The following is a 23,747-nucleotide window of genomic DNA, read 5'->3' as shown; positions in this document are numbered from 1 at the left end:
GACAAAGGATGCTGTGATGACAAATAAGACTGGGATTTCTATGAGACTTTAGACAAAATTTGAAAAAATTCTACCTAGGCGCACACTATCAAACTATCCTGCTGGGCTCTAAGAGACTAACGTTTAGATAAATTAGAAAAGAGAGCAGCGAGGTGGCACTGTGGGTGGAGAGGTGGATCCAGAGTCCAGACCAGTAGAAGCTGTGTAACCCTAGGCAAGTCACTTAACTAGGAACTTATAAGCCTGCCTCAGCTTCCTTATCAGTAAAATGGGAATAATAGCACCTACCTCCCAGTGTTGTTGTGAAGGGAAAATAAGAATATTAGTAAATCACTTTGAAAACCTTAACATGCCACATAAATGCTATCATTATTAAATGATGTTTCTACATAGAAAGTGCTCAAGTTCAGGTAAGATCAAAGTGCATTTTTTTCTTTTTAAATCAAGGAGAGTTTCCTACCCAGCCAGGTATTTTGGAGAATATTCCTAGTCTCCTGAAAAGAGGCTGACTACAAAAACAGAACATATTTACGTCTTTCCTATACAGGACTCCTCATATTTACATAGCTTTTTTTGCAGGCCTATGGATATTTTCTAGTAAGGGAACTTCTTCCTCCCCTCATACATGTTAGATGTTAAACGATTTTCCCATGGTCATACCACCAGTATGTGTCCAAGACAGAGTCTGAACCTAAGTTTTCCTAATTCAAAGGCTGTAACCACTTTATCAAACTGCCTCTTAAATAGTGCCTCATGGTTTACAAAGCAGTACCTAACCATATTTTAGTGTTAAGGAGACAAGGTCAGAAAGGTTAAGTGACCTGCCCTCAATGGCAGTGGATAGAGCAGCAGGCCTGGAGTCAGGAAGGCTCATCTTCCAGAGTTCAAATCTGGCCTCAGACACTTACTAGCTGTGTGACCTTTGGCAAAATTCTATTTGCCTTAGTTTCCTCATCTGCAAAATAAACTGGAGAAGAAAATGGCAAACCACTTCAGTATCTTTGCTAGGAAAACCCCAAATGAGTTCATAGAAGAGTCAGACACAACTTAAATGACTGGAACAACTACAACAGCAAAACACAGCAAGTATTAAAGCTGAACTCCTCAGTGCCCACTAAGGGCACAGAGGTATCAACTGTTTGGCAGACCTACAGTCTGCTTTACCAAAAAATATCCTAGGGAATTCGAAGATTTAAATAGAATATCACTCGCTAAAGGACTATCCAATAAGGCAAGAGAAATAAAGAGAGCCTTTCCTTGTCTACAACTTGAACAAAAGATACTCCTACATAACGGTTCCTTTATCAGAAAAAAAAAGGCTAAAAAAGTAGATTTTTTAAAGTTGAAAATATTTTTTATTAATTTATTTTGATTTATCAGCAATCACTTCCATAAGCTTTTCAGTTTTAAATTTTTCTCCCCCTCCCTCCTCAAGACAGCACACAATCTGATATAGGCTATACATATACATTCCTATTAAACATATTTTCACATTAGTCATGTTATAAGGAAGAATTAGAACCAACAGAAGGAACCACAAGAAAGAGGAAAACAAAACAGAAGAAAAAAAGAACTTTGATCTGCATTCAAACTCCATCGTTCTTTCTTTGGATGTGGACAGCATTTTGGAGATGCCTTAGATCTCTGCATTGCTGAGAATGACTAAGTCTATCAAAGTTAGTCATCACACAGTGTGGCTGTTACTGTGTACAATGTTCTGATTCTGCTCACTTCACTCAACATCAGTTCATGTAAATCAACCTATTCATCATTTCTTATTAGCACTATAGCATTCCATTACATTCATATACCACAACTTGTTCAGCCATTCCCCATTTGATGGGCATCCCCTCAATTTCCAATTCTTTGCCACCACAAAAAGAGCTGCTATCAATATTTAAAAAAGTAAATCTTTCAAAGGGAAAAGCAAAACCTTAATCCCCTGACAAGAAAGCTAAAACATTACTTCTTGGGAGGCCTCTCTGGTTTGACACTTTTCAGACTGCCCCATTCCCATTACAAATTGACTCCTTTTCCTAAATAACTTAAGTAACACACTTCTTTCTTTAGATCAAGTTGCTTGCTCAGTGAGGTGGCACAATGGATGAGTGCTAGGACTAGGTCAGGAAGCCCCGAGTTTAAATCTGACCTTAGATACTAGCTGTGTGACACTAGGCATGTCACTTAACTTCTGTTTGCCTCAGTTTCCTCAACTGTAAAATGGAGATAATAACAGCATCTACCTCATAGGGTTGCTGCCAGGATCAAATGAGATAACATTTGTAAAAAGCTCTTAGCACAGTGGTGCTATAACTGTTAGCCATTTGTTATTAATCACAACTTGCCAGCTATAGGTAGGTGATTAAGCCTCTAAATTTTTTTTTAAAAATAAGCAAACATTGTCTTTTGTTTTCTACCTCATAAGTTCCCCAAGTGTCCTCCCCCTCTTGTTCCCAGTCATTCTATGTAACAAATAGTATTTTTAAAGACAAAAAAAGAAAAGAGGGGAAATCAGCATGGATCAAGACAGTAAAAACCTGAAAACATGCGCAAAGTGCAGCATTACCGCTGGCTCCTTGTTAGCTCCCTGCCGTTTACCAGGCAGCACTGCAACCACTGCCCAGCAGCTCTATCACTCCAGAAATCTCTGATCTTTGCCCTTCATTTAGTCAAACCAAGGTCTTCTATCATACAGTTAACACTCATGGCTCCTCCAAGCAACTTCCCCTGGTACAGCTCACTAGCCCTTCCTTCTCACTTTTAATGCTAAAGTTGTTGTGCTCTTCAATCGGGACTTGTCTTAGGAGGTACTTCTCTGGCCACCATCTGGCCCAGACAAAACCTGTTCCTGTTTAAGACAGCATTATTTCAAATCTCTGCCCTGCCTGCATTTACTGAAAGGTAAGTGGAACATGGCAGATAAAGATTTTTAAGGTACTATTATATCACCTTCTCAACATCCTATGACTTGCAGATGATAGGTGATATATACAAAGACTGGAAAGATTCTGCTGACAGCTATCTTTGAATCACAAACTGAAAGTTCAACACGCATTTTAGTCCTAGTCTTATTCTTTTTTAAAAAATTTTTTAGGCAATTGGGGTTAAGTGACTTGCCCAGGATCAACTGTTAGTATCAAGTGTTTGGTCTGAGTCCAAATTTGAACTCAGGTCCTCCTGACTTCAGGGCCAGTGCTCAATCCACTGCGCCACCTAGCTGCCCCCCCAGTCTTATTCTTAATAACTAATCATATCTCAGACCATTTGAACAATGATAGCTTTCTGACTTTAGTATTTACCTATGAAACAGGAAAAGGAGTGTGGTAGTTTTAATTCCTATCCATATGCTCCTATAGCCAATTAAACCAAGCTGTCAGAGGATATGAATAATTATCAAAAGAACTGCAAAGTCTTTAACTTTCAACCAATCTTTTAATGGTACAAAATTATTCCAATCACTGAAGGAAAACATAGCAAATAATTACATAAAAACAAACAGCCAAAGCTTTCAACAAATACAAGTACAGAATAGTTGTTTTTATAAATATACTAAAACAAAAATAAGTGAGTTTAGGAAAGCTGAGGCTATAACAAAATTTATTCTTTCTTTGAAGCTGTTCATAAGCAATTACTATCACACAAAAGACAGAACCCTACTATTTAGGGGTATAGAGATTAAATCCCCTTCCCCAATAAAAAATATTTGAGACTCATAGAACAAGTGGTGATAACATATAGCAAGATGACATTATGGATGATGTTAGCAGTTTTCTAAGGAACCCACAGAGAAAGCGAACTCGAATAGTAACATTTATGGCAAATGAGCTTTGTGTCTTTGAATAAAATTTAAAAGATGAATTTTCATTTCTGCAGAGAGAAAACCACTTGGCCTTTTAAATTAACCTTTGTTTAAGACTAAAAAGTAATCAAAAGAAGATGACGTGTGAAATATACAAGACTTTAACCTGGCCTTAAAGGAGAAAATTCAATTCTAAGGGAAGATAGTAAAAACAAAATGCAATGTTAATTAGTTTCTTCTTAACAATGAAAAGAAATCATTTAAGAGAACACAATCAGTATTTCACTAAAGGCACCAATAGAAAAAGAGTTATTCAGTTTTGAGCCTAAACTTGTGTATCTCACAATCCAATTTCATTCATTTTATAATGGAAGCAGATTTTTGGCATGGAGCTCGGACTTTTGTTATTACCACCTGTCCCAGAATTGAGTAGAGGTTATGGACGTGAAATGTAGTCAAATGAAGAACAAAGGTGATTTAACAAAAAGATGGTAATCTTGTCATGAAGCAATCTCCAGAAAAATGGAAAAAGGCCAACAGCCTAGGCTAAAAGAAGGGTACCAACCTATGTATCATTTAAGTACTACAAATTAATATCTACACAATCCTAAGTGAAAATGAACTTTCACTGGTATACACTTCAAATAGTCAAGAAAACTGATAGTACCAGCAGACACTATACAACAACAATTAGAGGAAGCCAGTCCATATGGAAAACATGACCCATTTTAATAATTGTGGGTTCATTGTTCTCCCTTTTGAAAGTAATATTCCTGAAATGGAAAGAAATGAGTTTGATAGTTTTTAGCATTGTCTCTATGTTGGGAAATGCAATTTTCCCATACTATAAACAAGCTGTCAAGAAGAAGCCAGAATACAATATTCTCTGTGATGATTTTCCTTCTTATGTCCAATAGATTGCTCGTCATAGCTCAGCAATTCCACTACAGTTTAAAGACATTTTCCCCTAGGTATCCAACTGCCTTATCATATAAAGCACAGTATACCACTCAGAACTGCAAACTCTTAACAAGCCAAAGAAAGCCTGCTCCAAATAACTAATAAGATAAATTAAAATCAAAACAATTTGTGAAGTTTCACCTCATGAGATGCCTCTGCTAGACATAATACCCTAAGATGATGACAAGAGGACCCCAAAGATACCCCAAAATTTTACTCATGCATTGAGTAAGTGCTAAACAAATTGGGGCATATGAATGTAATAAAATATTCTGTTGTAACAATCAGTGAACACAGTGAAGACATACATGATCATCAGCTACTGAAGACCAGGACAAGAAAGTTCTTGCCCCCAAATCCTTGGTACTAACAAATTAGAAGAGGTGTGACCATCTGCTTTGCTGCTGCCCCCTAAGGAGCAGGGACTTTTCCAAATGACTTGTAGCTGAAACCTTCCATCTGTGATAGGATGTGAGCTCTACTGTCTTAACTTTTCTATTTGTATCCCCAGCACTTAGCACAGAATGCTCTGTACATAATAAGCGCTTAATAAACACTTAATTCATGTGGAAGAGAACTGAAATACTGAAATAAACAAAACCAGGAAAAGCATACACAAGGATAACAATGTGCATGGAAAGAATATGCGGTATATGAATGCAATGGAATAGAAGAAATTTAAGAAATGATGCATGAAAGATCTATGAGTGAAGTAAGCAGAGCTAAGAAAATATATACAGTGACTAACAGATGTAAATGGAAAGAACAATGACAGCCCAAAAAAAAGTAAATTTTAACAAAATTATAAAGATCAAGCAGGACTCAAATGAAGACATATGAGAGGTCACCTCCAACCTACTCCCTGGCAGAGGTGGGAGGGCCACAGATGTTTCACACTGCACATGTTTTTGAACTTTCTTAATGGAGCAATCCGTTATGCTGACTTTTTTTTTCTTCTCTAAAAAAAACCCCTTTATTAGCTGTCATATGGTATGGCTCAGGGTGTGAAGGTTTACATCTACTACGGTGAGGCAAGAAACAGAAAGCACCAATAAAAATTTCTTAAAACAGCAACTATGTACTATGAAATTAATGACCAAGCTTGGCCCCCAAAGAGCTATGAGAAGGTAGCTTCCTTCTTTCTTTAAAAAGGGGAGGAACTGTGGCCTTTTCAGACTACTCTGTGGAACTTTGTTTTCCACTCTTCTATTCTTTTTTTTTAATATAAATTTATTTATTTTTAGTTTTCAACATTCAATTCCTCAAGTTTTTGAATTCTAAATTTTCAACCCATCTCCCCCCTCCTCCCACCCCAAGATGGCATGCATTCTGAATATCCCTTCCCCTAGTCTGTCCTCTTCTATCTCTCTCCCCTTCTCTTATCCCCTTCCCCTTCTATTTTCCTATAGGGCAGGACAGACTTCTGTACCCCATTTCCTGTATTTCTTATTTCCCAGTTGCATGTGAAAACATTTTTTTAAACATATGTTTTTAAAACTTTAGGTTTCAAATTTTCTCTCTTCCTCCCTCCCCACCCACCCTCATTGAAAAGGCAAGCAACTCAATATAGGTTATACATGTGCAGTTATGCAAAACACGTCCATAGTAGACATGTTGTGAAAAACTAACTCTATTTCCCTTAATCCTATCCTGCCCTCCCATTTATTCTATTCTTTCTTTTGACCCTCCTCAGAAGTATTTACTTCTGATTACCCCCTTTCCCAATCTGCCCTCCTCTCTATCATCCCCCTGCTCTCTTGTCCCCTTCTCCCCCTATTTTCCTGTAGGGTAAGACAGATTTCCATACCCAATTGAATGTGTATGTTATTCCCTCCTTAAGCCAAATCCTATGAGAATAAGATTCACTCATTCCCTCTCACCTTCCCCCATTTCCCCTCCACTGTAAGAGACTTTTCTTTCTGTTTTTTTTTTGTGAGATAATTTACCCCATTCTACCTCTCCCTTTCTTCTTCTCCAAGTATAATCCTCTCTCATCCCTTAATTTTATTCTCCAGATATGACCCCTTAATCTTCAACTCACCCTGTGCCCTCTATCTATCTACATATACATACATATAATTTTTTTCCTCCAACTACCCTAATACTGACAAAGGTCTCATGAGTTATAAATATCATCTTTCCATGCAGGAATGTAAACAGTTCAATCTTAATAAGTCTCTTATGATTTCTCTTTCCTGTTTACCTCTTCATGTTCCACTTGAGTCCTGTATTTGAAAGTCAAATTTTCTATTCAGCTCTGGTCTTTTCATCAAGAATGCTTGAAAGTCCTCTATTTCACTGAATGACCATTTTTTCCCCTGAAGGATTATACTCAGTTTGCTGGGTAGGTGATTTTTGGTTGTAATCCTATCTCCTTTGCCCTCTGGAATATTATATTCCATGCCCTGCGGTCCTTTAATGTAGAAGCTGCTAAATCTTGTGTTATCCTGATTGTGTTTCCACAGTACTTGAATTGTTTCCTTCTGGCAGCTGTAATATTTTCTCCTTGACCTGGGAACTCTGGAATTTGGCTACAATATTTCTAGTTTTCCTTTGGGGATCTCTTTCAGGAGGAGATCTGTGGATTCTTTCAATTTCTATTTTGCCCTCTGGTTCTAATATATCAGGGCAGTTTTCCTTGATAATTTCTTGAAAGATGATGTCTAGGCTCTTTTTTTGAACATGGCTTTCAGATAGTCCAATAATTTTTAAATTCTCTCTCCTGGATCTATTTTCCAATGAGATATTACACATTGTTTTCTAATTTGTCATTCTTTTGGATTTGTTCTACTGTGTCGTGATTTCTCATGAAGTCACTATCTTCCAATTGCTCTATTCTAATTTTTAAGGAAATATTTTCTTCAGTAAGCTTTTGTACTTCCTTTTCTATTTGGCCAATTTTGCTTTTTAGGGCATTCTTCTCCTCATTGGCTTTTTGGATCTCTTTTGCCATTTGGGTTAGACTATTTTTTAAGGTGTTATTTTCTTCAATATTTTGTTGGGTCTCCTTTAGCAAGCTGTTGACTTGTTTTTTGTGACTTTCTTGCATCAATCTCATTTCTCTTCCCAGTTTTTCCTCCTCTTCTCTTACTTGCTTCTCAAAATCCCTTTTGAGCTCTTCCAAGGCCTGGCACTGATTCATATTTTTCTTGGAGGCTTTGGATGTAGAAGCTTTGACTTTGTTGTCTTCTTCTTGTATATTTTGATCTTTTTCACCAAAGTAAGATTCTATGGTCTGACTTTTTTCGCGCTGCTTGCTCATGATCCCGGCCAATTACTTGAGTTTTAAACTCTTTGTTAAGTAAGGTAAGAGTCTGCTTCCAATGTGGAGAATGTACTGTCCCAAGCTTAGGGGATTTGTACAGCTGTTTTCAGAGATACTTGTAGGGACCTGTAAATTTTCAGTTCTTCCAAGGTGGTATGATAAGGGGCGAGGTGTTTACTCCTTTCCTGGCCTGCGATCACAAATATTCCTTTCTGTCTTGTAACTGTGAGGAAGGGTTCCTCTCCACAATCACTACAAGCTCCACCACACCAGCGTTCCTCCTCACCCCAGCACCGCCGCCCAGAACTGTGATCCAGATCCACACACAGGCAAAGCAAGAGATTCCTGCCTCAGCACTGGCAAAGAGATCCCAGCAGTCCCTCTCTGATCAGCCACTGGATTCCCCCTCAGCCTGTGGGCCGGAAGCTCGGGAAGTAGCTGCCCCCCCAGGGCCATGCTCTTGGGGAATGGAGCTGAAACCCCACCTTTCTGTCTCAGCACCGACAGAAACAGACTTTTCCTACTGACCTTCTAAGTTGTCTTTGGCATCTGTGGATTGAGGAGTCTGGAAACCTCCACAGCTGCCTACAATTCAGTCCTCTGAGGCCTGCTCCAGGTTCCCTGCGGCCGCGCTGCGCTCCCAGCCCAGCGCGATACACCTTCCTGATCAATCATCCAGGTTGTCTTTGGCTGGAAATTTGTTTCACTCTGTCTTTTTATGGGTTCTGCTGCTTCAGAATTTGTTTAGAGCCATTTTTTATGAGTATTTCGAGGGGTTTGGAGGACAGTGCAAGCAAGTCACTGCTTTCACTCCGCCATCTTGGCTCCACCTCTCCTTCTATTCCTTGTTTTAAGAAAGGTCTTGGGGGCAAGGGGAAGGGGAATACATTAGGAAATGTAAATGATGTAAAAACAAGATATTACTAAAAATATCTTGGAATTCTAAACATTTGTTTGTCAGTCAATAAACTAGCATTCATTAAGCATCTACTACGTGCCAGACAACTGTGCTAGGGACACAAAGAAAGGCAAAAACCAGTCCTCACTCTCAAGCATCTTATGAAGGAAAACATACAAACTATGTACAAATGAGATGTACAACAGGATAAACTGGAGTAATTTTAGAGGCTTCTTGCAGAAAGTGGGACTTTAGCTGAGGAAGCCAGGAGGCAGGGATGAGGAAAGAGAACATTCTAGGCATGTGCGTCAGCCAGTCAAAGGACCTGAGAGTCAGGTGTTTAGCCACCAGAAAGGAGGTCAGCGTCAACAGATAACAGTATGTGAAGGGGAGTAAAGCGCAAGAAGACCTGGGATGGAGGGGGAGGACTGCTTTGCAAGACAGAGGATTTGATATTTGATCCTGGGGGTAAACAGGGAACCATTAGCGTAGCAGGGTGACATGGTCATATCTGCATTTTAGATCAATTTGAACTGAATGATAGATTGGAGACCAACAAAGGCTCCCTGCAACAGTCCAGCCTGAAATGATTACGTTAAGTGACTGCATCAAGCCAATGGCAGTGTCAGAGTGAGAAGACATGTTACCAAGGTACACCTGACCACTGACTAGCTATGGGGGTACAATGGGGAGGGCATATGAAGAGTCAAGGACAGCATGTAGGTTGCAAGCCTGAGTAAGTGGGAAGAACAGTAAAAGGGAAGTTATGAAGAAGGGATGGTGTGAGGAGATAATGAGTTCAGTTTGAGACATGCCAAGTTTAATATGTCGATGGGCACATCAAATTCAAGAAGACTTATAGAAAGCTGGAGACTGTTGGTTGGGAGAGAGGTTAGGGCTAGCAAGTAGATCTGAAAGTCACCCACAAAGAGAAGATAACTGAAACCCCATGACAGCAGATGAGATCAACAAATAAAAAAGTATAGAAGGAAAAGAGAAGAGAGAGCCCAGGACAGAATGATTATCAACACATTTTTTTCAAAGTGAAAAAAATTTTAAAAATTCTATAGAGCTGTCATTTGTCAAGAGGCTAATGCTCTATCACTAACATAAATTCCCCTCTACCCCAGCAAAAAAAAAAAAATTCAACAACTCATTAAGTGCCTGCTAGACATGAACTTCTTGACCTACCCTTAGTTTCCTGCTCTTCTAATTTGTTTATGATGTGGCCTTCAAAATACACAAATCAAATATTCATTTGGAACCTGTGTCTTGGTATATGGTGACGTGTTGGTCTAAACTTAATTTCTGCCAAAATGGCTTTCTAGTTTTCCCGATAATTTTTGTTGGGCACTGAGTCACTGCCTCAGCAATGAGGGTTATTTAAACTAGGTTCCTAGTTCTGTTTGCTTTTGTATGTTGAAGACTAAGATTTGGTATTGCTAAAACTATTTTTCTCTACTTTTCCCCCTCATAACTTCCCTTGAGATTGCTTAACCTTTTCTCTATCAGACACATTTTTTTTCTAGCTCTTATTATAATAATGTAATCTTTTAGTGGTTTGATTTGTATGGCATTAATTACATGTTAACTTAGGCAGTACTGCTATTTTTATTATATTGGCAAGGCCTAGCCATGAACAACTGATTTTTTTTAATTATTCATGTCTGTATTGGTATAAAGAGTGTAACTGTAGCTGTATTAATATAGTTTCTACATGTACCTTGGTAGCTAGACTCTCTTCATATATTCTGTGGTTAATAGAATTTCTTTTTTATTTCTTCCTGTTGATTTTTGTTGATAATATACAGGAAAGTTAACAACTTGTGCAGGTTTATTTTACATCAAAGTTATTGTTTCAGTTAATTTTAGTTGATTTTCTAAGGTGATCATTATGATCTTAAAAAGTGGTAATTCTTTTCTTTTTGACGATGCATATTTTCTCAATTTCTTTTATTTATCTGTTTGCTACAGGTAGCAGTTATATATTTATGTCAAATAATAAGATAACGACAACAAGCATCCTTACTTTACTCCCTCATCTTTTTGGAAAGGTCTCTAGTTTACTCCATTATATTATCCTGGTTTGAAATAGATAAACACCAGCTCACACATTGGCATCCCTAAAGTTCTGTCCTGGGCTCTCTGTCTCATTTCTCTATACTCGTAAACTCCCTTGAGTTCAATTATCTTTATGCAGATGACCCCCAAATCTATAAATCCATGCTCTCATGCTGCAATCGCAATCCTACATTACCAACTGCAAGGTGTCTATCTGGATGTCTCCTAGGAATGACATAAACTCACTGCTCCAAACTGAACTCATTTCTCCCCTAAACCTATCTCTAATCAAAACTTTGCCATTTTCTAAGTGTCCATTGAGGGGATGCCCATCAATATGGAGATGGACGAACAAGTTGTGGTGTATAATTGTGATGGAATTCTATTGTGCTGTAAGAAATGACAAGCTGTATCCCAAAGAGATCATAAAAAAAGAAAAAGGACTCATGTGTACAAAAATATTTATATCAGCTCTTTTTTTCGGTGGCAAAGAATTGGAAATTGAGGGGATGCCCATCAATTGGGGAATGGCTGAACAAGTTATAGTACGTGAATGTAATGGAATACTATTGTGCTATAAGAAGTGATGAGCAGATTTCAGAAAAACCTGTAAAGACTTATATGAACTGATGCTGAGTGAAGTGAGCAGAGCTAGGAAAACATTGTACACAAGTAACAGCAACACTATGATGACCAACTTTGATAGACTTAGCTCTTCTCAGCAACACAATGATCTAAGACAATTCCAAAAGACTCATTGTGGAAAATGCTATCCATATCCAGAGAAAGAACTATGGAATCTGAATGCAGATCAAAGCATACTATTTTCACTTTTTTTTTGCTATTTTCTTTCTTGTGGTTTTTCCCTTCAGTTTGAATTCTTTCATAACATGACTAATGTGGAAATATGATTAATATGACTGTACATGTATAACATATCAGATTGCTTGCTGTCTTGGGCGGGGAGGGAGAAAAAATTTGCAACTCAAAATCTTATAAAAGTGAATGTTGAAAACTATCTTTACATGTAATTGGAAAAAAATAAAATACTACGAAGTGGAAGGAAAAAAAGAAATGACAAGCAGGATGCTTTCAGAAAAACCTGGTAAGACTTACATGAACTGATGCAAAGTGAAGTTAATAGAATGAGAAGATCATACATAGTAACAGCAATACTGTATAATGATCAACTGTGAATGACTTGCCCAAGACAATTCTGAAGGACTCATAATGAAAAATGCTATCTACCTCCAGAGAAAGAACCGATGGAATCTGAATGCAAATCAAAGCATACTTTTTAAAACTTATTTCTTTTACTTTACTTTTCTTTTTTTTTCGTCTATTTTCTTTCACAACATGACTAATATGGAAATATGTTTTGTATGACTGCACATGTATAACCTATATCAAACTGCTTGCATTCTCAATGAGGAAGGAGGGGAAAGAGAGAGGGAAAAGATTTGGAACTTAAAAAAAATTTTTTTTAAACATGTAATTGGAAAAAAAATTGAAAGAAAAATATTAAGAAGAAGTATAGTAAGGGGCAGCTAGGTGGCACACTAGGAAATGACTAAACAAATCGCAGTGCATTAATGTAATGATTATTACTGTACTAAGAAACTATGACTACCAAGAATTCAGGGAACCATGGGAAGATAAACATGAACTGATAAAAAGAGTGAATGAAGTAGGTAGAACCAGGAAAACAACATATACAATGAGTAAAACCCATTGAAATACAAATAACAATAAAACAAAATAGAATATTGCACAATTATAAAGATTGTTCTCCCTGCTAGCGAGTGGTGTACTTTGGGTTTCAATTCTATGGCAAAAACAGACATGATTAAACCAGTCTTTCATCTCCCAATGACATAGGTATTTTTTTGTGGACTAGACTGCTATGGAAGCAATTTGAAAAGAAAAAAAGGCCACTTTGTTAATAAAATTTAGAAGCAAAATTCACATTAAGAATTTAGTGCGATAGTTATATGCTATATAAGAGTAAATTAAATCAAGTATTTCTGATGAGTGATTTTAGAAAAAGACATTCCAGAGTACTTTTTTTCATTTTATTTTGATTTATCATCACTTCTATAAGGTGAGTTTTAAATTTTTCTCACCCTCCCCCCCCAGACTGCGCCCAATCTTATATAGGCTATACATATAGATTCTTATTAAACATATTTTCACATTAGTCATATTGTAAAGAAGAATTAGAACCAATAGGAGCAACCATCAGAAAGAGGAAACGCTTCGATCTGCATTCAAACTTCATAGTTCTTTCTTTGGATATGGATAGCATTTTCCATCATGAGACCTTTAGAAATGTCTTAGATCCTTGCATTGCTGAGAAGGGCTAAGTCTATCAATGTTAGTCATCACACAACATGGCCGTTACTGTGTACAATGTCCTTCTGGTTCTACTCACTTCACTCGGCATCAGTCCATATGAGTGTTTCCAGGTTTTTCTGAAGTCTGCCTGCTCATCATTTCTTATTAGCACAATAGTATTCCATTACATTCATATACCACAACTTGTTCAGCCATTTCCCAATTGATGGGCAACTCCTTGATTTCCAATTCTTTGCCACCACAAAAAGAGCTGCTATAAATATTTTTGTACATGTGGGTCCTTTTCCCATTTTTATGATCTCTTTGGGATACAGCCCTAGAAGTGCTACTGCTGGGTCAAAGGGTATACACATTTTTATAGTACTTTGGGCATCAGTTCCAACTTGCTCTCCAAAATGGTTGGATCATTTCACAACTCCACCAACAGTGCATTAGTGTTCCAATTTCCCACATCTTCTCCAACATTTATCATTTTCCTGTTTTGTCATGTTGGCCAATCTGCAGAGTACTTCTAATACAAAGGGAGATCAGGACAAAAATACTCAATCCAGACAATATGGTATTAGTCTAAATATAATCTGTCCTTAATATAAACTACATCCCAAAAGTGAGAGCTCTCTGAAAGAAAAATATATATACTGAAAAAATAAATGCACAAAGTTGCAAATATATAGATGATTTCTAAGATCCATTCCAGCTACAGATCTATGATTCTATGGCCATGCCCTCTAGCAGGCTTTTGGAGGGAAGAGAGGGGGAAAGGGAAGATGCAGACAATGAGGAATGACTATGAATTCTATACTAAATCTTTGCTCTTAAGATAGATACAGAGATAAGGAGGTCAAAAGTCAATTAAACGCTAGAATTGTGGTTTTGTAGTAAATTAGACTGGGAGTGGGGAGGAAGAGATGTTTATAATGAAACTATAATATATTCTATATAACTACTTATCTAGTAACAAAATGTTGGAAAAATTATATGCTCAATGATTTAGGAAATAGCTGAATTATGTATATGAATATAACAATAACTGTGCCATTAAGAATAACAAAAGATGGACAGAGATACAGACTGGACCTATTATTTCACTTACCTAGAGGACTCTACATAAGGAAAACTGCCTTGTCAAACTGAGTTCAAATCTGGCCTTACTAGCTACGTGACCTGGGCAAGTCATTTAACCCGTTTGAGGAAACTTAACAGTTTCTTCATCTATAAAATGTGGATAAAATAATATTTTAAAACACATTTTGCAAACCTCATGGCACTATATAATACCAATTATTACACTCTTACTTGGAGTTCTTAAGTCTTTCAACATTGTTCTTATAGTGTTATTTTTATAAATTGTTTACATAAATTGTTCCGTTTACTTAACTCTGTATCAGTTCATACAATTCATCTTAGGTTTCATTGAAACCACTCCAGATGGGACAACAGTGTCACATTATATCCATATACATAAGGTGTTCAGCTGTTCTACAACTGATAGCTACCCCCTTTAGTGTCCACTTCTTTGACACTAAAAAAATGAGCTGCTATAAATATTTTTGCACATATGGGTCCTTTTCCTCTTTCTTTGGACTCTTTGGAGTATACAGGTCTAATAGTGGTATTACTGGCTCCCACTGATATCCTCATATAAAGCAGGCTTCACTCCCAGTAAAGCAATCTTCTTTTTAAAAGGCAATGCTGCTAATGAAACGCTGTGCCCTGAGTAGATAGAGGATCATATTTCAGATCAACACTGTACCTTCAGCAACTAAGTAGAGCAGAGTGAATGACAAAATAGAAAAGACAGCAGGCCACCATGCCTGGTTGGGCATTTGCCTACAATGATATCTGAGTACTATTCTGGCATTTAAAAAATCCTTTCCAATTTCCATAATGGCAGTTTTTAGACTTCTTCAAAACCTAAGTGTACTTACTTCAAATGGCATACATAACTTAATTTTTGATTTTTAAATCAAGCTCTCCCCCATATCCACCTCAAGTAGTAATTTTATATTATTCCCCCTGTGAACCCAGTTTACTTTCTTCAAATTATCTCCCATCACAGACTGTCATGTACTCTGCTCACAGCTGGAGGGAACGGAAAAATTTCACAATCTGCACTTGCTTTTTCACAATAGGCAAATCGGAAGCTATTTACCATACTGACCTCATACTCTAAACAATTAATTCAACCTTATTGAAAGATTTAGTAAGTACCTACTGTGTGCCAGGCACACCGAGGGAGACGGGGAGGGAGGAAGAACGAAAGTTAGTTCCCTAGTTCTGGACACAGTGCCTTCTCAGTGAAGCCCAAGATAACAATTGTTTATGTAGCTTCCATTTGTACAAGCGGCCCTTGCTCCATGTTTGCATTTCATATTTGGCTTATCTGGGGCTTCCTGCTATTGCCAACACAGTGTCTCTCTAATACAGGGAAGGGAAACCAACAAGACTCATTTAAGCAAGGTGACCAGTAACAAGAAATCCTGTATCAAGCAGGAGAGACTAGAAAATGACCAAAGTCGGCATACAGAACCTAAGGACAGCATCCCAGAAAGACAATGATTGACCCCTTTCCTCCTCCTGCTACTGGGAGACTATACAGATCACTCTGGTTATATTTGACCAGATATTTTAGGTCTTGAAATCTCCCCTTTGTGAGGAATTAGGATTATACCATGGTAAAGGGCTTATTTTCTGACCATATACTTTTTTTGGGGGCGGGGAGGCAGAGGCAATGAGGTTAAGTGACTTGCCCAGGGCCACACAGCTAGTGAGTATCAGGTATGTGTCTGAGGCCAGATTTGAACTCAAAACCTCCTGACTCCAGGGCCAGTGCTCCATCCACTGTGTCACCTAGCTGCCCCCTGACCATATAATTTTTATAAAAATCTAAGTTCCTGGGGGAGAAAGAGAATTTGAAACTGGAAAAAGAAAAAAGGAAGTCAAAGAGCAAGACTTCACTCCTCATTTTATTTGATTCAGTCCATCATTCTCATCTGTCAAGACCTGTTAGGGTTTGACTGTCATTCATAACGTTAGCAAACCCCCTACCCACTTTGTGGTCATCCACAAATTTATTATGTATTTTATATCTTCATTCAGGTCACTGAAGGAAAAGAAAGTATATAAGCTAGCACAGACTCAAGGACAGATCACTACCACAACTGCTTCCCAGCTGATAAGACACTAATTACTTTTCTGGGTAGCCATTCTATCTATCTAGTCATACTGCCACCTAGGATGTCATGAGATCAAATACCTGTAAAATTCTGGGTAAACCACATCTACAGCTTTCCCCTGATTAAGCAGTCCAGTTAGCCTGTGTTTTTTTTTTAAAGGAAATGTTAATCTTGACCTGTTGTTGATAATACCATGCAGCCTTATGATCACTATTTCCTTTGCTAGATGCTTATCAATTATATCTTTGATATTTTCTAGAATTGTGCCAGAACTGAAGTCAAGCATACTGAACTATAACTTACAGACATCACTTTCCCTTAAAAAAAAAAAAGACATTTTTCTTTTTCCAGTCCTACTGTCCCTCTCCCGTTCTCCAATTTGTGAAAGCTCATCATTGGTTGGGTACAGCCATCAGTTCTTTCTGCTAGTTCTTTCTTCTAGGTTTAACTGGGCCTGCTGACTTAAATTTACTGAGAAGGACCAGGCTTCAGGGTACCTCTCAATCTTCTTACTTATCTTGGATTTAGACTCCCAATCCTTACCAGTCTCAGGAAATTTTAAGCTTTTTAGCATTTCAGACACCTTATTTTTGCATTCATTCTCCCTTAACCACTATCTTCTCCCTACTAAGGGGAACTGGAGGAGCAAGTGGTGGTGGGAATTGAGTGAACCATACTGACTTCACCTTGTAACTCAATTCTGGAGCTAGCTCTGTTCCCTTTCTATTCAATTATGGGTCTATTTCAATTTCTGTCTTGTGAGAAAATTATTCAACAGTGGGAACTGAGAGAACATTTTGTTGCACTGTTTGAACCTACCCTGTGTGGCTGGGAAGCTGGACCACTTTTACTTGCTACTTAGAGACCTTGAACTGGTTATGCTGACCAGAAACTCAGTCAGATCCAAAGACTGATGCAAGGAGGTTGTTTGGGTTTGTTTTTTTTTAAACAATTGTACATCTCAAGCAACCCATATGTCTTATCTGAAAACTGGTGCCATCCTGATGAATTAGTTATTGCTTCCATGTTCCTTTGATGGTTCACCGACACTTTGGGGGAGTAGGATATCTCTTTTTCTGATTTCAGGGAATGGCACCTGTTTGCTCTTTCTCTCCCAACTTAGAAAGTCACTAATCTTTCATCCAATTAGAAATCAGATTACCTGATGTTGTATTGTTTCCTTTTAATTAACTGGCCTTATTTTGATCGATATGCTCTGAAGATCTAAGGTTTGGTTCCTCAGTTATTTCATCTTGTAGCCACCCATACTACTACTTTAAAAACTGGTTCCTTTCGTACCTTTCCTCTTTAGATGAGGAGTACTATTCTTCCTTCTCATCCAGATTTTTCTTACAAAGTGCTTTTACATCCCCTTGGATGGAGTTCCCTTGTCAAATTTTAAGTCACCCCTCCCCTTCCATTGCTCTCCCCATATCCAGAATGAACGTCAAGACAACGCCTAGCTCGAAGTACTTCTCATTTCTACTTCAGCAACCGGTTCTTCTGTTTTGATCAGAATCAAGTTGAACTCTTGAGTAATGAAAAAGTCAATTATTATCTCAGAGAAAAGCTAATGAAATATATACTTCTTCAAAGCAGGGAAGTAGGAGACTACTAGGACCAAATATTGTCTAATACACTGGGTATTTTTGCTCATTCCTTCCTCTTTGCCACAATGGAAAATTCAATCCCTAAGGCAGGTAAGAAAGGACTATGATACGAAGACAAAGGACAGCAATAAAAAATATGTTTTAAAATAACTGGGTCCAGAACTGGTCTCTTTATTATATCATGCAAGCCAAGAATTTGTTCTGTTTGTCAGAGAGACCCAACATGTCAGGATAATTGATGTCCCCCAACCATTATAACACCATACCTTTGGGCCAAGCTTCTGATTTATTTCCTCAACACTTCATCTATTTCTTCTCTGTCCAGGTGGTCTACAGTATACACTAGTGACAACATAATTTGTTTCTGACTCTATTGATATTCACCCAAAAGTTCACTATGCCTCTCCACCCACTTTGGTTCTTAGATTTCTTCATATGAGGGATATACACACTATTCCAGCCCCATCCATACACTTTTTTAAAAAAAAATCAATACCATTTCTTTTGAAAAGGGTTGCCTTTCAGAATCATATTGTAGTTCTCATGTAGCGGCCTACCAAGTCTCAGTGACTATCATGGGACGGGACCAAATTTGCTTGTCAGGATTTCTAGCTCACTTCGGATTTTCTCAAATTCTTCCCTGAGCACCAATTCACAAACCTGGAATACCAGGGCTTCATAGAACATAAGCTTGAAAATAAGGATACTATCCTGTCTTAATAACTTTGTGCAAAAGTAAAAGCCAAATTTCTCTAATCTCATGTTTAAATGGTGCTTTAAGGTTTTCAAAGTACTTTCATAAAAAGTCCAAATAATCTCAATAAATTCTCACAACTCTGTGAAGTAGGTACTATTTTTATCCTATTTTACAAATGAGAAAAGCAAGGCTTAGTGACTTACTCAGGGCCATAAAGGTTAGTGGCAAGATTCTATGGAGCCTGATGACCACCTTAAGTAGGCATAACTTTTTACAAATGGGGAAACAAAAGGGGGGGGGTGCGCTCGGGGCTGGGCCAAGGTTGGGGTTGGTATGTGTTTGAAATATTTGACTATGATCACATAACTACTAAGTTTCAGTGGCAAGATCTGAACAAATCTGTATAGATTCCTAGTCTAGAGCTCTTTCCATTATAATGTTTTGCCTCTGAGAGGAATCGTTAAAAATCACTAAAAAGTTTCTCTGGATGTTTAAAATTATTGTTCATAAAAATTTAATTCACAGTTCTCAAGAGGCCATTACCTAAAGAGACCAGCAACAATTCAACAATTATTGAATGCTAATGTATAAAGTATTTTAGAAAACAGAAAGATATGGTTTATGGTTTTGATCTAGTAGATATGTACACAAATAATATATAGCAGTAGTTTAAAAGTGGCAATTACGTCTGACAGGATATCAGTGTCTAGTTTGTCAGAAGATTTTACTTCATGGAAAAAGTATTTTATTTTATTTTTTTAATATAAATTTATTCATTTTTAGTTTTCAACATATACTTCCACAAGATTTTGAATTCCAAATTTTCACCCCATCTTGCCCCTCCCCGCACCCCAAGATGGCATGCATTCTGAATACTTAGTCTGCCCTCCCTTCTATCTCCCCCCCCCCATCCCCTTCCCCTTCTATTTTCCTATAGGGCAGGATAGATTTCTGTACCTCATTTCCTGTATTTCTTATTTTCCAGTTGCATGTGGAAACTTTTTTTTTAAAACGTGTGTTTTTAAAACTTTGGGTTCTAAATTTTCTCCCTTCCTCCCACCCCACCCACCCTCATTGAAAAGGCAAGCAAGTCAATACAGGCCATACATGTGCAGTTAATGGAAAAAGTATTTTAGCAGGGTCTTAATGGATAGAACGCTGGGTCTGAAGTCAGGAAGACTTATCATTCTGAGTTCAAATCTGGCCTCAAGACAATAGCTGGGTGACTCTGGGCAATCTTTGCCAAAAAAAACCTCAGAGAGGTCACAAAGAGTCAGACATGACTGAAAAAACAACTCAATAGCAACAACAATACTACTACTTTTGGACTTTTCTGGACTTCTCCATCGTGCCTTCCTTCCCCAGGAAACTCATCAATGGGAAATCTCATTACTCTACAAAACTGAATCTGCCCTCAGTACTCACATCCACACCTCTGACTGGATTCCCTGGCTGGAAGGTAGGGCCATGGGCTGGCTTGCAAGGCCTCCATTTAAGGAGGGAGCTCAGCACAGTCTTCTCCTCATTAAACCCCAGCTACACTGTTGTTGAGCTTCTTTGGACTACTTCATCAAACCCCCAAACTAGGCGCCTTCTCCCCTGCTCCCTTCCTTATACACATACCTTCTGCAGCTTCCTTTTGCGTGTTGTCTTTCTTATTAGATTTTAAACTCCTCAAGGGAGGCACTGTCTGTTTTTATTTGTATCTGTACCCCTAACCCATACTTAAAACAGTGCCTGGCAAGTGTGGCGTTTAATACATGTTAAATGACTGACTTTTCACAGAACTGCCCAGCAAATATCTGTAAGGAATGATATACAGATCAATGTGACTTGATCAAGAACAGAGGAAAAGAAAGCTGGGAAGGTCGGCTGGGTACAGTTTGTAAACAATCCAAAAGGGGAGAGTAACATTTACTTAGGTAATGTGGACTTGAAAAATTTTGGCAGACTGGAAGCAGAGTGAAGGGAAGAGAGACCAATTTGGAGAGACCACCTGGAAGGCAGCTACAAGGGTCAGACATGAGGCAAACAGGCCCTGGCAGTAAAAATATAAAGCAAACTGATAGAAGAGGCTGTAGAACACTGGCAACCAAATTCAAGGGGAAGACATGAGGGACGGTTGAGGGAGAATTCAACCAGGATAAATGGGAGAATGGTGGTACTTTTAACAGACCAGATAACATGACTGTTAGGAGGAGAAAGTCGTGCAGGGGAAAGAGCATAAGGATCCCAGCTAAGACATGGTAGGGACCTTTCCAGATGATCACAATTTAGGAATCGGAGAGGTTCAGTAGCTTAACTAGGGTGAATGTAACAAGTAAGTTGCAGGACCAGGACTCAAAGCCTGGCACTCCAAAATCCAACACTTTCCATTACCATACACACTGGTGGGTGGCACCCATTTATCCAAGTTCTGCGAGTCCAAAGTCAAAGGAAAACCCAAACCGTAATTAATCCTTAAATCCAGGCTAAGAATTGTTTTTTACATATCCACTCTGTTTATCAAAGGTCATTGCTTAAAAATATTCTATATCCTCATTACTTGTGTTTTAGTGTCACAAAGCACTAAAGAAACCAGACCCCTACAGGAGGAAATCTGTGTGTGACCTATTTGTACAGAAATATTTATGGTAGCTCTTTGTAGTAGCAAAGAATTGGAAATTGAGGGGATGTCATCAATTGGGGAATGGCTGAATAAGTTGTGGTATATGATTGTTACTATTATGCCATAAGAAATGATGAACAGGATGATTTCAGAAAACCTAGAAAGATTTAGATGAACTGATGCACACTGAAATAAGCGAAACCAGGAGAACACTGGACACAGCAGGAGCAAGAATGTACAGTGATGTTTTGGCTCTTCTCAGCAACACAATGGTCTAAGACAATTCCAAAGGATCCATGATGAAAGTGCTATCCACTTCCAGAGAAAGAACGGAGAGAATCTTTATGCAGATTATTTTCCACTTTCTTTACTGTTTAGCTGGTGAAGTTTTTGTTGTTTTGTGTTTTTTTTTTTGGCGGGGGGAGTGCTTTCCTGTGATTTCTTTCCCAACACGACTAATGTGAAAATGTATTTTATATGATTACACATGTATAACCTATATAAAACTGCTTGCCTTCTCAATGAGGAGGGAGGAGAGGAAGGGAAGGAAAGAATTTGGAACTCAAAATTTAAAAAATTTAATGCTAAAGATTGTTTTTACATGTAATTGGGAAAAAATAAAAATAGTATTTTAAAAAAGATAAATAGATTAAGCCATGACCCATGTCGTGTAGATTTTTTTTGTTTGTTTTTAGGCAATTGGGGTTAAGTGACTTGCCCAGGGTCACATAGCTAGTAAGTGTTGTATTTGGTCTGAGGCGTCAGGTCCTCCTGACTTCAGGGCTGGTGCTGTATCCACTGTGCCACCTAGCTGCCCCCACCCATGTTGTGCAATTTTTAAAAAAAATTTTAAATTGGGGTTAAGTGACTTGCCCACGGTCACACAGCAAGTGGGTATCATGCATCTACGGCGGTATTTGAACTCAGGTTCCCCTACTGCGCCACCTAGCTGCCCCTACCATGTAGTGTAATTTAAAAGTGCTACCCCACAAAAAAGTTTTCCTCACACTGCCTAGGAAGTGCTTAGGATAGGATAAGTTTTATCTACTTTTTACAAATTAGGAAACAGGCGTGAAGAAAATTTGGGCAGCTAGATGGTTCAGTGGATGGAGCCTAGCCCAAACATCTTCAGCCTGGAGTTAGGAAGACCCAAGTTCAAATCCAGCTTCAGACAGTTATTAGCTGTTTTACCCTGGGCAAGTCACTTAACCCTGTTTGCCTCAATTTCTTCATCTGTAAAATGAAGTGGAGAAGGAAATTGAAAACCACTCCAGTTCTTTGCCAAGAAAACCCCCAATGGGGTCACAAAGAATTAGACATGACTGAAAATAACCAAACAACACTGAAGAAATTTGCCCAAAACCATTAGAGGCTGGAATGAACTTAGACCTTCCAACTCTAGTGCCAGCTGTGTTTCTGCTACAGGCTCTTTTTCTTGCTCAGGGAAGCCAAGGAACTTAACACTGAAAAAGTAAAGTCACTTCTTCATAAGCTTGGAGAAAAGCAAATTCATATTTAATAATCAGCGAGGAAGCCTAGATGGTGGAGTAACAGGAAGCAATTCAGCTGAGTGCTCCCCTTTACACAGACCTAGAAAATGCCCGGAGTGATAGAGATAGCCAGAAAAAGTCACAGTGAGTCATTTGTTCAGCCAAGGTTGGCATAGGGAGACAGGAAGTTCTGCTGACACTGGGAACAGGGTGGAACAGGGACACCCCATACTGGGGCACCCCCCAGATCCATACTGATACACTGCAACAGGAATACCCCAAAGAAAGCAGCAACAAGATTAGCCCAGACCTTCCTTATAGAAGTGTGGTAGAGCCTAGCCCAAACATCAAGTCCAAAATCAGAAAGTCGGCTAGAAGAACAGATAAAAAAACCAAAACAAAACAAAATCTTACCACAAAGCTATTACAGTGGCAAGGAGGCTCAAGACATAAACCCAGAAGAGAATGACTCCAAAACATCTACAAGCAAAGCCTCAAAGAAAAACACTGTTTGGGCACAAACTAAATTAGAATTCCTTAGAAGACGTGAAACAAGAATGAAAAAAAAAGTTTAAAAAGTAAGTTTTTATGATGAAATTAGAGCATTTGAGGAAAAAATTGGAAAAGAAATTGAGAGCTATGGAAGAAGGAATTGGAAAGGAAATTAACAGCTTGTCAAAACAGGTATAAAATCTTGCCCATAAATTCCCTGAAAATGAGATTGGACCAAATAGAAGGAAATAACTCCATGAGACAACAAGAATTAATAAAGTCAAAAGGTTGAAAAAATAGAAAATATAAGCTATCTCATAGCAAAAAACAAAAGCC

At 38.2% G+C, this 23,747-nt stretch overlaps 1 protein-coding gene across 1 annotated transcript in view; it reads right to left on the bottom strand.

The window, feature by feature from the left end:
• RAB7A (RAB7A, member RAS oncogene family) overlaps positions 1–23,747 on the bottom strand; it is a 59,679-nt gene that overhangs the window by 11,499 nt on the left and 24,433 nt on the right. The window lies entirely within an intron of this gene.

The sequence above is a fragment of the Phascolarctos cinereus genome, unplaced genomic scaffold (assembly GCF_003287225.1).
Source record: "Phascolarctos cinereus isolate Bilbo 61053 unplaced genomic scaffold, phaCin_HiC Scaffold_4;HRSCAF=312, whole genome shotgun sequence".
Classification (NCBI taxonomy): domain Eukaryota; kingdom Metazoa; phylum Chordata; class Mammalia; order Diprotodontia; family Phascolarctidae; genus Phascolarctos; species Phascolarctos cinereus.
Note: the sequence above shows the minus strand (reverse complement) of the source record. Positions and strands in the feature narration are given on the sequence as shown.